This window comes from Ictidomys tridecemlineatus, chromosome 11 (assembly GCF_052094955.1).
Source record: "Ictidomys tridecemlineatus isolate mIctTri1 chromosome 11, mIctTri1.hap1, whole genome shotgun sequence".
Taxonomy (NCBI): domain Eukaryota; kingdom Metazoa; phylum Chordata; class Mammalia; order Rodentia; family Sciuridae; genus Ictidomys; species Ictidomys tridecemlineatus.
The window spans coordinates 103,926,796-103,943,742 of NC_135487.1; positions in this window are offsets into that span (position 1 = coordinate 103,926,796).

Below are 16,947 nucleotides of genomic sequence, written 5' to 3' on the forward strand. Positions count from 1 at the left end.
GTTAAGCATTAAAACTTTAAAGCAGAGCAAGAAGATAATTACCATAACTGTCAAAATAGTTGTTACATTTAGGGGAAAAAATCCAATAGTGATTGAGAAGAGGCAAGTTGGCAGGTGCATCTCTCAATTTAAATGTGGGTTGTCCCTCAAGAATTCATGTTTTGTAAGTTTGGTCCCAGTGATGTTAAGAAGTCATGGGACTTTGAAGAAATAATGTAATAGTGCATATTACATTACAAATCTACCAGAATGCTCCATGCAGGAGAGTGACCACCCTAACTAATGCATGGAGGAGAGCAACTTGTGCTGCAGTCCCCCCATCTACCAGTATGTGGGCTCCCCAGCCCACCTCCATTTTGAGATACTACAGCAATCACCATAGCTCCACCATGTGGTAGCCTTCACCTTTGGACAACAGACAGGGTCTGGACGCAGCAGCCCACTGCAGCACTGCATGCCACAGCGCTGCATCTCTGAACAGGCTGCCAAACACCACCATAAGCCTGTGCTCTCAGCCCCATCTCTGAAAGTGTACATTTTGGAACACTTCCACCACTATCTTGGGTTATGTCCATTTCCACCACCACTGTCTTTAGTTGGGGCAGCTTCCATCATAGGACACCAGCCAGAACATGGAAGCCCAACATCAAGGTACCTACATGTTTGATGATGCCACCACAACCAACTAGGCACATAGCTTCTTTCATATAAGGACAACAGCCAGGACCTGGAAGACCATCACCAAGTCCCTGCAGGCTTGGTTACACCAGAAGTATCCTTGCTAGCCAATATCTTTTGATTCCTCTTTCACTCTTCCTATGATCTAATACCTCTATATTCTCACCTCGTGCTTCATATACACCACAATCTATGCCCATTGTTTTCTCATTGTCCACCATTAGAAACTGTAGACTCTTTCACAAACCTACTGTTGATATTGTAGGTAATAATCAAACACATAATTTCTATTTATTGTGAAAAAATAATTGTCTAAATAGGAGCTATTTCGTTTAAGGCTGCATATTATTTGCACTGGGTGCTGTTAATATTAATCTCCCCATTATAGGAGAGATATTGGAAACCTGCAGGGACATTATAAGATTATGGGGTAGAAACTGTAATACCTTGGATTTGTACTAGATGGAAAGACATATGAACAACCTGAAAACTCAATGGAAGAAAATTCCCCAAACAAACCAAGATGCTACAATTAATAGAATCTATTGACAGCATAGTAGAAGAAATGTCAGAGAAAGAGTTCAGAATGTACATAATTAAAATGATCTGTGAAGTAAAGAACAATAAAAGAGCAAATACAGGCAACAAATTATAACTCCAATAAAGAGATAAGAGAGTAAATACAGATAGCAAAAGATTACTTGAAGAAAGATATGGAGATTCTGAAACAACAACAACAACAAACAGAAATCCTTGAAATGAAGAAAACAATAAACCAAATTAAAAATTCAATACGAAGCATCACTAACAGACTTGATCACTTGGAAGACAGAATCTTGGGCAATAAAGAGAAAATATATAATCTTGAAAAGAAAGTTGACCACACAGAGAAGATAGTAAGAAACCAAGAACAAAACCTCCAGGAATTATGGGATAACATAAAGAAAAAATTTAAGACTTATCAGGATAGAGGAAGGCACAGAGATACAAACCAAAGGAATGCACCATCTTTTCAATGAAATAACATAAAAATTTTCCCAAACATGAGGAATGAATTGGAAAAGCAAATGCAAAAGGCTTACAGGACACCAAAATATACAAAATCACAACAGATCCACATCAAGTCACATAATATTGAAAATGCCTGGAATTACAAAATAAGGAGAGAATTTTAAAAGGTACAAGATAAAAGTTTCAGATTACATATGCAGGGAAACCAGTTCGGATCTTAGCAAATTTCTCAACCCAGACCCTCAAAGCTAGGAGATCCTGGAATAATATATGCCAAACTCTGAAAAAAAAAAAAAGGGATGCCAAAAATCTTATATCCGGAAAATTAAGCTTCAGATTTGATGATGAAATAAAAACATTTCATGATAAACAAAAATTTAAAAAATTTACAGCAAGAAAGCCTGAACTACAGAACATTCTCAGCAAAATATTCAATGAGGAGGAAATGAAAAAAATGAAGATGAGCAAAGGGAGGAACTACTACACTAAAGGAAAAGTCAATCAAAGGGGAAACCAAGCCAAGTTAAATAGCAAAATTAAACCAAAATGACCGGGAATACAAACAGTATTATTATAATAACCTGAATGTTAATGGCCTAACTTCATCAATCAAAAGACATAGACTGGAAGATTGGATTAACAACAACAAAAGAATCCAACAACATGCTGCTTTCAAGAGATTCATCACATAGGAAAAGACATCCACAGACTGAAGCTGAAAGAATGGGGTAAAACTTATGACTCACATGGACCATGGAAGGAAGCAGGGGTTTCCATCCTCTTATCAGATAAAGTGAACTTCAAATCCAAGTTAGTTAGAAGGATAAAGAAGGACATTCCATACTGCTTAGGGGAATCATACATCAACAAGACATAACAATCATAGACTTATGCCCCAAACCATGGATCATCTATGTGTATCAAACAAACCTGTCTCAATTACAAGAATCAAATAGAACACAACACATGATACTTGGTGATTTTAACACGCATCACTCACCATTGAATAGATCTTCCAAACAAAACTAAACAAACTCAGAACCAATAATACAACCAATAATTGGACTTAATATATATATATACACAATATTTCATCCATCAACAAGTGAATACACTTTTTTCTCAGCAGCACCTGGATCCTTCTATGAAATAGACAAAACAAGTCTTAGCAATTACAAAAAAAAAATAGAGATATAACCCTGCATTCTATCAGACCATAATGGAATGAAATTAGAAATCAGAGATAAAATAAAAAATAGAAGCTACTCCACCTGGAAACTAAATAATACACTATTAATTGACACATGTCTAGAAGAAGACATCAGAGTGGAGATAAAAAACATTCTTAGAGGTAAATGAGAACACTGATACAGCATATAAAAATATCTGGATTACTATGAAGGCAGTGCTAAGAGAAAAGTTCATTGTATTGCATTCATTCATTAAAAGAATAAAAAGTCAACAAATAAATGACCTGATTTTACATCTCAAAGCCCTAGGAAAAGAAGAACAAATCAACACCAAAACAGGAAATAACTAAAATCAGATCTGAAATCAATAAAATTAAAACAAAAGAAACAATTAAAAAAATTGACAAAACAAAAGCTGGTTCTTTGAAAAAATAAATAAAATTGATAGACTCTTAGACACTCTAATGAAAAAGGAGAGCAAAACTCAAGTTACTAACATTCATAATGAAAGAGGAAATATCGCAACAGACACTATTGAAATGCAGAAGATAATTAGAAAATGTTTTGAAAATTTATACTCCAATAAAATAAAAAAATAAAAAATCTAAAAGACATTGAGAAATTTCTAGAGACATAATATCTGACCAAACTGAATCAAGCGAACATACAGATTTTAAACAGATCAATTTCAAGCAATGAAATAGAAGATGCCATCAAAAACCTACCAACAAGAAAAACCCAGGACCAGAAATTCTCTCAACTGCCTTCTCTAAGACTTTCAAAGAAGAATTAACCCCAATTCTCCTCAAATTATTCTTGAAGTAGAAAAGGAAGAAACCCTTCAAAACTCATTTGATAAGACTAAAACCATCCTAATACCAAAACCAGGTAGAGACATATCAAGGAAAGAAAATATCAGACCAATATCCCTGATGAACATAGATGCAAAAATTCTCAAAAAAAAAAAACTTCTGGAAAATCTCATACAAAAACATATTAAAAAGATAGAGCACTGTGATCAAGTGGGGTTCATCCCAAGGATGCACGGTTGGTTCAATATATGAAAATAAATAATTGTAATTCATCACATCAATAGATTTAAGAATCATTTGATCATCTCAATATGTAGAAAAACATTTGAAAAAATACTGTACACTTTTCTGTCCAAAACACTAAAAATACTAAGGATATTAGGAACATACCTCAACATTGTAAAAGCTATCCATGTTAAGCTATCTATGTCAGGCCAATATTATTCTAAATGAAGAAAAATTGAAATCATTTCTTCTAAAAAGTGAAACAAGATCGGGATACCCTCTTTCACCACTTTTATTTAACATAGTCCTTGAAACTCTATACCGAGCAATTAGACAGATGAAAGAAATTAAAGGGATATGAATAGGAACAGAAAAAATCAAACTATCCCTATTTGTCAATGACATGATTCTATATCTAGAGGGTCCAAAAAATTCCACCAGAAAGCTTCTAGAACTAATAAATGAATTCAGCAAAGTAGCAGAGTTAAAAAATCAATACCCATAAATCAAATCAGTGATGAATCCCCTCAAAGAGAAATTAGGAAAACTACTTCATTCACAATAGCCTAAAAAAGGGAGGGGGGGATAGGGTTGTGACTCAGTGGTAGAGCACCTGCCTAGCATGTGTGAGGCACTGGATTCAATTCTCAGCACCACATATAAATAAAATAAAGGTTCATCAACAACTATCATCATCATCATCATCATCATCATCATCATCATCACTATCACCATCTTGGGAATCAATCTAACAAAAGAGGTGAAAGGCCTCTACAATGAAAACTACAGAACACTAAAGAAAGAAATTAAATTAGAAGAAATTAGAAGACGAAAAGATCTCCCATGTTCTTGGAGGAAGAATTAATATTGTCAAAATGGCCATACTGCCAAAAGCATTATACAGATTTAATGCAGGGACTCTGATCCTGCCACGTGCTTCTTGACTTCCTATATTTTCCTTTGTAATGTTAATGAAAACCTCATGGCTGTATTATGCACATCTGCAAATCCAGCATCGTGTGGATGACAGCGAGGTCTGCTTGCTGATATCAGAAGTCCTGGGGTCTACCTAGACCAGAGTCACAGAGTCTTTTGAACTGCCTGGCTGGTCACATAGGGTGGAATAACTCCCTGGGTGGTCCTGAGCAAGCAGCACTTCCCCCCATGGGGGCTCTCTACTCAAGAGACTGTGCCTTGGAAAACCTTTGAAACAAATCTGCAATACTACGTCTGTGAGCATGGGACAACTGTGATCTTACTGACTCTGAGGTTCCTTCTAGGCCTCTTTCCTATTGTACTGATACAAAGTACTTGGCTCCTCTTGTTAACAGTGCTATTTTTTTTTTTTTTTTAGGAATGGCACCTTCTTTAGCTATTGCTTTAAACATGCTCCTCTTCTGGCCAAAAAATATATTTTTCAAATATTTATACTCTGTTCCTCTTACTCAGAATTCTCACATAGATTTGTCTAAAAGCAGCCACTAACACCCATGCTGCTGCATGACTGCTTTGATATTTTGAAATATCCTCCCCCAGAGAGTCAGTTACATATAAACTCAGCATCCTACAAAGTCTCAAGTCATAAACAACATGAATTCAAATTAATTTCCCCGACTTTACTCCAAGTCCCAGTAGAGACCTGATTTCCATCTGAAACCTCATTAGCCTGGCCTTTACTTTCTGCATTTCTATTGGCATTTTGGTCTTCTGAGTTCTCACAAATATTGCCCATTCAGCTCAACTTAATAACACTCTAAACTTTCTATAGTTTGCTCTGCCAAACTTCTCCTGCAAGCCAATTCCAAAGAATTATAAACCACATTACCAGAAAAACTGATGCCAGACACAGGAACTTTCCATTTAATGATGGTAAATAAAAATGAAAATGAGTCAGGTAAGAGAACAGGGAAGAAAGGATTTATTAGGGCTTCTCTTTGAGAAGAATGGACAGGAGAGTGTCAGGAGATATTGGTCAAAGGATAAAATCTTCAGTTAGGCAGAATAAGACTAGGAAGATTATTGTACAACATGGTGACTATAGATAATAATATACTTCATGCTTGAAAGTTGCTGAGAGTAGATTTTTAAGTGTTCTCATCATAAAATATTAATTTTTTTGAGAGAGAATTTTTTAATATTTATTTTTTAGATTTCGGTGGACATAACATCATTATTTTATTTTTATTGGTGTTGAGGATCAAACCCAGCGCCCCGTTCATGCCAGGCGAGCGCATTACCACTTGAGCCACATCACCAGCCCATAAGATATTAATATTTAAAGTAATTTATATGTTAGTTGTTTTGATGCATTGGTCCATTTTTTATTGCTAATAACACAGCATCACATACTGGATAAGTTAAACAAAAAGAAGTTTACTTTGACTCATGTTTTTGGCTTAGGGACTTTATCTGCTGGTAGTTTTCTTGCTGGCAGAATCACAAAGTGGTGTAGAGCATCACACAGCAAGAGTCAGGGAACATGCCTGACTCCTCTCTCTTCTAGTACCCAAACATTAGGACTCACCTTAGAGACCTTATCTAATTTGAATCATTTCTCAAAGGCCATACCACTAAATACCATGGTCAGATTTTTTCCACCTCTTTTTAAAAAAATATTCTGATTTTTTATATATGACAGCAGAATGCATTACAAATCATATTACATATATAGAGCTCAATTTTTTCATCTCTATGCTTGTATACAAAGTATATTCACACCATTCGTGTCTTCTTCATAAATGTATTTAGGGTAGTGATGTCCATCTCATTCCACTATCTATTTTTTTACCCCTTGCTCCCTCCCTCCTATTTCCTCCCCTTTGCCCTATCTATAGTTTGTCTAATCTTCCCATACTCCTCCTCCCACTATGAATCAGCCTCCTTATATCAGAGAAAACATTCGGCATCTGTTTTATTTATTTATTTATTTATTTATTTTGTGATCGGCTAACTTCACTTAGCATTATATGCTCCAACTTCATCCATTTACCTGAAAATGCCATGATTCTATTCTCTTTCTTCTGAGTAATATTCCATTGTGTATATACACCACATTTTCTTTATCCATTCATCTACTGAAGGGCGTCTAGGTTGGTTTCACAGTTTAGCTATTGTGAATTGTGCTGCTATAAACATTGATGTGACTGCGTCCCTGTAATATGCTGATTTTAAGTCCTTTGGGTATTGACTGAGGAGAGGGATAGCTGAGTCAAATGGTGGTTCCATTCCCAGATTTTCAAGGAACCTCCATACTGCTTTCCAAATTGGCTGCACCAACTTGCAGTTCCATCAGAAATGTGTGAGTGCATCTTTTCCCCCACCTTCTCACCAAACATTGTTGTTTGTCTTCATAATAGCTGCCATTCTGACTGGAGTGACATGGTATCTTAGAGTAGTTTTGATTTGCATTTCTCTAATTGCTAGTGATGATGGACATTCTTTCATATGTTTGTTGATTGATTGTATGTCCTCTTCTGAGAAGTGTCTGTTCAGGTCCTTGGCCCATTTACTGATTGGGTTATTTGGGTTTATTTTTTGGAGTTTAGCTTTTTGAGTTCTTTGTATACCCTAGAGAGTAGTGCTCTATCTGATGTGCAAGTGGTAAAAATTTGCTCCCAAGATGTAGGCTCTCTGTTCACCTCACAGATTATTTCTTTTGCTGAGAAGAAGCCTTTTAGTTTGAATCCATTCCATTTATTGATTCTTGAGTTTAATTCTTGCTCTATAGGACTCTTGTTAAAGAAGCAGGGGCCTAATCTGTTATGACGGACAGTTGAGCCTACTTTTTCTTCTATTAGATGCAGGGTCTCTGGTTTAATTCCTAGGTCCTTGATCCACTTTGAGTTGAATTTTGAGCATGGTGAGAGATAGGGGTTTAATTTCATTTTGTTGCATATGGATTTCCAGTTTTCCCAGCACCATTTGTTGAAGAGGCTATCTTTTCTTCAATGTATGGTTTTGACACCTTTGCCTAATATAAGATAATGTAATTATGTGGGTGGGTCTCTGTGTCCTCTATTCTGTATCATTAGTCTACCAGTCTGTTTTGGTGCCAGTACCATGCCGTTTTTGTTACTATTGCTCTGTAGTATAGTTTAAGGTCTGGTAGAATGATGCCTCCTGCTTCACTCTTCCTGCTAAGGATTGCTTTAGCTATTCTGGGTATCTTATTTTTTCAGATGAATTTCATGACTGCTTTTTCTATTTTCATGAGAGATGTAATTGGGATTTTGATTGGAATTGCATTAAATCTGTGTAGTGCTTTTGGTAGTATGGTCATTTTAACATTATTAATTTTGCCTATCTAGGAACAAGGGAGAGCTTTCCATCTTCTAAGGTCTTTAATTTCTTTCTCTAGCTTTCTGTAGTTTTTGTTGTAGAAGTCTTTCACGTCTTTTGTTAGGTTGATTCCCAAGTAGTTTAGTTTTATTTGAGGTTATTGTAAATGGGGTAGTTTTCCTCATTTCCTTTCACAAGATTTACCACTGAAATACAGAAATGCTTTAATTTATGGGTGTTGATTTTGCTACTTTGCTGAATTCATTTACTAGTTCTAGAAGTTTTCTGGTGGATTTTTTGGGGTCTTCTAGGTATAGAATCATATCATTGGCAAATAGTCTAATTTGTTTTCTTCTTTTCCTATCTGTATTCCTTTAATTTCTTTCATCTGTCTAATTGCTCTGGCCAGTGTTTCCAGAACTATGTTGAATAGAAGTGGTGAAAGAGGGTATCCCTGGCTTGTTCCAGTTTTTAGAGGGAATGCCTTCAATTTTTCTCCGTTTAGAATGATGTTGGTCTGAGGCTTAGCATAGATAGCTTTTACAATGTTGAGATATGTTCCTGTTATCCCTAGTTTTTCTAGTGTTTTGAACATGAAGTGTGCTGAATTTTGCTGAATGTTTTTTTCTGCATCTATTGAGATGATCATATGGTTCTTATCTTTAATTCTATTGATGTAATGAATTACATTTATTGATTTCTATATGTTGAACCAACCTTGCATCCCTTGGATGAACCCCACTTGATTGTAGTGTACTATCTTTTTGATATGTTTTTGTATTTTATTTGCAAGAATTTTATTGAGAATTTTTGCATTTATGTTCATTAGAGATATTGGCCTGAAGTTTTCTTTCTTTGATGTGTCTTTGCCTGGTTATGAAGTCAGGGTGATATTGGCCTCAAAGAATGAGTTTGGAAATGCTCCTTCTTTTTCTACTTCCTGAAATAAATTGAAGAGTTTTGGTATCAGTTTTTCTTTAAAGGTATTGTAGAACTCAGCTGTGTATCCATCTGGTCCTGTGCTTTTCTTGGTTAGTAGGCTTCTGATGACATCTGCTATTTCATTGCTTGAAATTGATCTGTTTAAATTGTGCATATCATTTTGATTCAATTTGGACAAATCATATGACTCTAGAAATTTGTCAATGTGTTTGATATTTTCTATTTTATTGGAGTACAAGTTTTCAAAATAATTTCTAATTATTTTCTGTATTTCTGTAGTGTCTGTCATGATTTTCCTTTTTCATCATGTATGTTAGTAATTTGCATTTCTCTTTCCTTCTCTTTGTTATCATGGCTAAGGGTCTGTCAATTTTATTTATTTTTTTTTCAAAGAACCAACTTTTTGCTTTGTCATTTTTTTTCAATTGTTTCTTTTGTTTCAATCCATTGATTTCAGCTCTGATTTTAATTATTTCCTATCTTCTACTGCTTTTGGTGTTGATTTGTTATTCTTTTTCTAGGGCTTTGAAATGTAACGTTAGGTCATTTATTTATTGACTTTTTCTTCTTTTAAGGAATGAACTCCATGCAATGAACTTTCCTCTTAATATTGCCCTCATAGTGTCCCAGAGATTTCTATACATTGTGTCTGTGTTCTCATTCAACTCTAAGAATTTTTTAAAGGCTGAGGATGTGGCTCAAATGGTAACGCACTTGCCTGGCATGCATGGGGCACTGGGTTCGATCCTCAGCACCACATAAAATAAAATAAAAAATGTTGTGTCCACCGAAAACTTAAAAATAAATATTAAAAATAATTCTCTCTCTCTCTCTCTCTCTCTCTCCTCTCTGTAAAAAAATAATTTTTTAATCTCCTTGATGTCTTTTGTGACCCATTGTTTATTCAGTAGCATATTAGTTAGTTTCCAGGTGTGGAAGTAGCTTCTATTTTTTAATTTTATCATTGATTTCTAATTTCATTCCATTATGATTTGATAGAATGCAGAGTAGTATCTCTACTTTTTTATATTTGCTAAGAGTTGCTTTATGGAATAATATAATGAAATAATAATGTAATATGATAATAACAATAATATATAATTTTGAAAAGGATCCATGTGCTGCTGAGAAGAAAGTGTATTCATTCATTGAAGGATGAAATATTCTATATATTTTATATATGCCAGTTAAGTCTAATTGCATTATGGAGTTCTATAGTTTCTTTGTTCAGCTTTTGTTTGGATGATATATCCAATAGTGAAAGAGGTGTGGTAAAGTCACCCAGAATTATTCTGTTGTGGTCTATTTTACTCTTAAACTTGAGAAGAGTTTGATTGATGAACATAGATGCTCCATTGTTTGGAGCATATAAATTTATTAATGTTATGTCTAGTTGATGAATGGTTTCCTTAAATAGTAGGAAATGTCCTTCTTAATCCATTTTGACTAACTTTTTGGCTTGAAGTCTTTAATATGAGGATGGAAACCCCTGCTTGCTTCCGCAGTCCATGTGAGTGGTATAATTTTTCCTAAGCTTTCCTTTTCAGACTGTGTATATCTTTTCCCATGAGATGAGTCACTTGGAAGCAGCATATTGTTGGGTTCATTTTTAAATCCAATCTGCTAATCTATATCTTTTGATTGGTGAGTTTAGGCCATTAACATTCAGAGTTATTATTGAGACATGATTTGTATTTCCTGCCATTTTTGTTTGTTTTTGGTATTTAATTTGACTTGGTCTCACTTTTGCTTAGTTTTCTCTTTAGTGTAATATCTTCTTTTTCTGATTTTTATTGTTGTTTTTTTTAAATTCCTCTTTGTGGAATATTTTGCCAAGGATGTTCTGTAGTTCAGACTTTCTTGTTGTAAATTCTTTTAACTTTTGTTTATCATGGTAGGTTTTTATTTTATCATGAAATCTAAAGCTTAATTTTGCTGGATATAAGATTTCTGGTTGGCATCCATTTTTTTTTCAGAGCTTGATATATGTTATTCTAGGATCTTCTAGATTTGCAGGCCTGGGTTGAAAAAAATCTGCACATAATCTAATTTGCTTTTTAATAAATTTCTCATTACCTTTATGTAATCTGATTCCTTTCTCTCATGGCTTTTAATATTCTCTTCTTATTGTATATGTTTGGCATTTTTATTATAAAGTGGCTTTGTTTGAATCTGTTGTGATTTTGTACATTTGGCATCTTGTAAAGCCTCTTGAATTTGGTTTTCCAATTTATTCTTCATGTTTGGAAAATTTTCTGATATTATTTCATTTAATAAATTGCTCAATTTTTTGGTTGGAACTCTATTACTTCCTCTATCCCAATAACTCTTAAATTTGGTCTTTTTGTGCTATCCCACATTTCTTAAATATTCTGCTCATGGTTTCTTACCATTTTCACTGTGTTGTCTACATTTTCAAGATCATATATTTTGTCTTCATTGTCTGAGGTCCTGTCTTCCAAGTGGTCTAATTTGTTGGTGATGCTTTTAATTGAGTTTTAATTTGGTTTATTATTTCCTTCATTTCAAGGATTTCTGTTGTTTTAGAACCTCTGTCTTCCTGTTGAAGTAATCTTTTGCTTCCTGTACTTGTTTATGTAGCTATTTGTTAAAGTATTCTTTTGCTACCTAGTATTTGTATTTGTAATTTCTCTCTTGTATCATACTTTGATTCACAGAACATTTTAATCATGTGCATCTTGAATTCCTTCTCTGTAATTTCTTCTGCTGTGCTTGCCATGTAAAAGTGTTTACAGTTTATGATGGTGGGCAAAGAACTGGGGATGAGAAGGGTGATTTGCTGAGGAGGTAGGAGGTGAGGATATATAGAGAGTCATTATATCTTAGAAAGTGTGAAAGATATAGAAGGGAGAGAAAGTAATTTGGGGTAGACAAGTAAGTGGGAAGATAGTAGAGTACATAAAGCAAACACACATATGTATTGAGAAAAAATAAAAATGTTAAAATAATAGAATTGGTGGAATAAAGAGAATGAATGAATTAATATATATATATATATATATATATATATATATATATATATATATTATCACAGCTGTAATATACTATTCATATGTCCCAGGCCTCAAAATCCTACTTCATACAAAGTACTTGGTTTCACATATTTGGAGATGTGAGGGTGAGAGAATAGAGAGGGAGGGGGGGAATTCTTGAGGGAAGAAACAGTATTGTTTTAATTCATATCTTTTCTGCATCCCTTCTCATCCAATAGGTGGGGTCATCTGTTGTTAGCTGGTATCTCCGCCCTCAGGGTGGTGAAGTTCACCAGGGTGTCACTGTGCCAGGGTAGTGGCTGCTGGGGAGAGGATGGAATTTGAAACTGGATACCTGGGACAGCTGGAGTTCCAAACTGGGTGTTATTCCCCCCACTGAAGAGGGTGATGAAGGTGGCCCAAGATGGAGGCATCTGCTTTCAGTGGTGGACTGTTGGGTTTTGTAGTGGGAGCCAAGTGATGGTGTTGGAGGATGAATTCAGAGATGAGCTTATGCAGTATGTGGCTATTGGCTAACTTCAGAGCCTGTATGAAATTCTTGGGTTCAGGCAGGTCACTGCATGCATTATCTCTGCTGCTGCAGAGTCCCAAGAAGGGACTTATATGCAAAAGATCACTTTAATAAACAGATATTCTGAGAAAAAAATCAAGTGTAAATCCTTGAAATGAAAGAATCAATAAACTAAGTTAAAAATTTATTGGAGGGCTGGGAATATAGTTTAGTTGGTAGAGTGCCTTCCTCACATGCACAAGGGCCTGGGTTCAACCCCCAGCACCACAGACATACACACACACACACACACACACTCAAAAAAAAAAAAAAAGAAAAGAAAAGAAAAGAAAAATTCATTGGAATGCATCACCAGCAGACTAGACCATGTGGAAGATAGTTTCAGGCAATAAAGACAAAATATATCTTCTTAAAAATAAAATTGGTCATGGAGGAAAAGTGTTGAGATATGAAGAGAATTTCCAAGAAATATGAGATAACATGAAAAAAACTAAATGTAAGATTTATTAGGATAGAAGAAGGCTTGGTGATACAAACCAAAGGAATGCACAATAATTTCAATGAAATAATATCTGAAAATCTCCCAAAGCTTAAGAACAGAATGGAAAATCAAATACAAAGGCACACAGAACTCCAAATATACAAAATTACCAGAAACCCACACCAAGGCACATTATTATGAAAAGGCTTAACAGAATAAGGATAGAATTTTATAGGCTGCCAGAGAAAAATGTCACTCACATTTAGAGGAAAATCAATCTAGATTTCAGCTGATTTCTTAACTCAGACTTTCAAAGCTAGGAGTTATTGGAAGAATACATACCAAGCTCTGAAAGAAAATGGATGCCAACCAAGAATGCTGCACCCTTCAAAATTAAGCTTCAGAATTGATGAATGAAAACCTTTCATGATAAACAAAATAAAAAGAATTCACAACTAGAAAGCCTGCACTAAAAAAAAAAAAACATACTCATTAAGGTATTTTTTGAAGAAGAAATAAAAAATAAAAGTGAAAATCAGTTAAAGGAGGAACTACACTAGAATAGTCAATCAAAGGAGAAACCAATTCAAATTAAAAACCATAACTAAATAAAAATGACAGGAAATAAAAATCTTTCTTAATAATAACATTGAATATAAATGGCTTAAACCCACCAATTATAAGACATAGATAAGCAGATTGGTTAAAAAACCAAGACCCAGTAAAATGCTGTCTCCAAGAGATTTATCTCATAGGCAAAAACATCCATAGACTATAGGAAAAAGGATGAATTTTTTTTCATTCACATGGAGCTTGTAAGCAAACAGGGGTTTCTATTCTCTTATCAAGTAGACTTCAAGCCAAAGTTAAGCAGAAGGAACAAAGAAGGATATTTTATACCTCCTGAGGGAATTTTATATCCACAAGACATAATAAGTGTAAATATGTCCCAAATGATGAACCATCTACATATCAAACAAACCCTTATCAACTTCAAGAATCAAATAGACAACAGCACAATAATACTGAGTGACTTTAACATGCCTCTCTCATCACTAGTTATAGCCTCTAAACAAAAACAAAATGAAGAAGCTATAAAACTAGAAAATACAATTAATAACCTCAGACTTAACAGACATATATAGAATATTTCATCCAACAATGACTGAATACACTTTCTTCTCAGCAACATATGGATCTATCTCTAAAATAGACCTTATCTTAGGTCATAAATTAACTTCGCAAATACAAAAAAAATTAGAGATAATACCTTGCATCATATCAGATCATAATGATATGAAATTGGAAAACAATAAAATTTAAAAAAATAGAAACAACTCTAATGCCTGGAGACTGAATAATTCACTATTGAATGACTGATGGATAGCTGAAGAAAACAGGGATAAAATGAAAAAAAAATAATTAAAGGTAAATAAGAATAGTGATACAACATATCAAAATCTTTGGTTCAGTATGAAGGCAGTTCTAAGAGGAAAGTTCATTGCATTGAGCTCATTCATTAAAAGATTAGAAAGATGGCAAATAAATAACCTATCATTACATCTCAAAACCCTAGAAAAGGAAGAACAAATCAACAAATAAACATCAAATCAGTAGAAGAAGGAATTAATTAAATCAGAGCCAAAATCAATAAAAATGAAACAAACAAAATATTTTCAAAAAATCATTTAAATTAAAAGTTGGTTCTTTGAAAAATAAACAAAGTTGATAAACCCAGAGCCAAGCTAATAAAAGTGAGGGGGAGTGTGAGAGAGAGAACTCAAATCACTGAAATTTGTGATGAAAAAACATATATAACCATGGACACTGCTGAAAATAAGACGATAATCAGAAACTATTTTGAAAATCTATACTTCAATAAAATAGAAAATCCTGAAGACATTAACAAATTTATAGAGGTATATGACCAACCCAAACTGAAATCAGGATTTAGAGAGATCAATTCCAAGCAATGAAATAAAAGACAACATCAAAATCCTACTAACAACAACAACAACAAAAGCCCACAACCAGATGGATTCTCAGCCAAGTTTTACTAGACTTTCAAGGAAGATCTAAAACCAATACTTACTCAAATTATTCCAGAAAATAGAAAAGAAGGAAATCCTTACAAACTCATTCTAGAAGCTAGAATCACCCTGACACCAAAGACAAAAGACTCATTAAGGAAAGAAAACCTCAGTCCAATATTCATGATTAACATAGATCCAAAAATTCTCAATAAAATACTGGTAAATTACATACAAAAACATATTAAAAATATAGTACATCAAGATCAAATGGGTTCATTCCAGGGGTGCAAGGCTGTTTCAGCATATGTGAATCAATAAATATAAATCATCACATCAGTAGACTTAAAGACAAGAACCACATGTTTATCTCATTAGAATCATAAAAAATATTTAACAAAACACAGCATACATTCATACTCAAAACACTAGAAAAACTAGGGATAGTAGGAACATACCTCAACATTGTAAATGTTAGTATGCTAAACCCAAGACTGACATTATTATAAGTGGAGAGAAATTGAAATCATTCTCTCTAAAAACTGGAAAAGACGGATGCTACTAGTATTCAACATAGTCCTTGAAACCCTAGCCAGAGCAATTAGACAAAAGAAAGAAATTAAAGAGATATAAATAGGAAAATAAGAGCTCAAACTATCCCTATTTGCTGATGACATTTTAATATTTGGAAGACCAAAAACCAAATCAAAACAAACAAACAAACAATAACAACAAAACCCCAAATCAACAACAACAAAACTCCACTAGAAAGCTTCTGGAACTCAGACATTAATTTAGCAAAGTTGCGGGGTATAAAATTAACACCTATAAGTCACTTGTGTTCCTATATTCCAATGTCAAATCAGCTGAAAGAGATTTTAGGCTCCTCACAATAGCCTAAAATACTTGGGAATAAATCTAACAAAAGGTATGAAAGACCTCTATAATGAAAGCTACAGAATATTAAAGAAATAAACCGAAGAGAACCTTAGAAGATGGAAAGATCTCCCATGTTCCTAGATAGGCAGAATCAATATTATCAAAATAGCCATACTACCAAAACACTATATAGATTTAACACAATACCAATTAAAATTCCAATGACATTTTTCATAGAATTAGAAAAAGCAGTCATGAAACTCATTTGATAAAGTAAGAGGCCCAGAATAGTCAAGGAAATCTCTGGAAAAAAAAAGTGAAACAGGAGGCATCACAATATTGGATCTTAAACTATATTACAGAGCTATAGTAACAAAAAGGCATGATATTGGCACCAAAACAGATCTGAATACCACTTGAACAGAATAGAAGAAACAGACAAGCCCACATAAATACAGTTATCACATATTAGACAAAGGCACCATAAACATACATTAGAAAGAAGATGGCCTCTTCAACAAATGGTTATGGGAAAACTGGAAATCTATATGTATCATAATGAAATTGAAACCCTATCTCTTACCCTGCACAAATCTCAACTCTAGTAGATCAAGGAGACTAGAGACTAGAGACTCCATGCCTACTAGAAGAAAAAGTAGGCTCAAATTTTTTATCATGTTAGATTAGGTCCTGACTTCCTTAGCCAGAGTCCTAAAGCACAAGAAATACAATAAGAATTAATAAATGGGATAAATTCAAACTAAAAATCTTATTCTCTGCAAAGGAAACAATCAAGAACTTTAAGAGAAAGCTTACAGAATCGAAGAAAATCTTTGCCACAGGAACATCAGATAGAGCATAAATCTCCAGGATACACAAAGGACTTAAAAAACTTA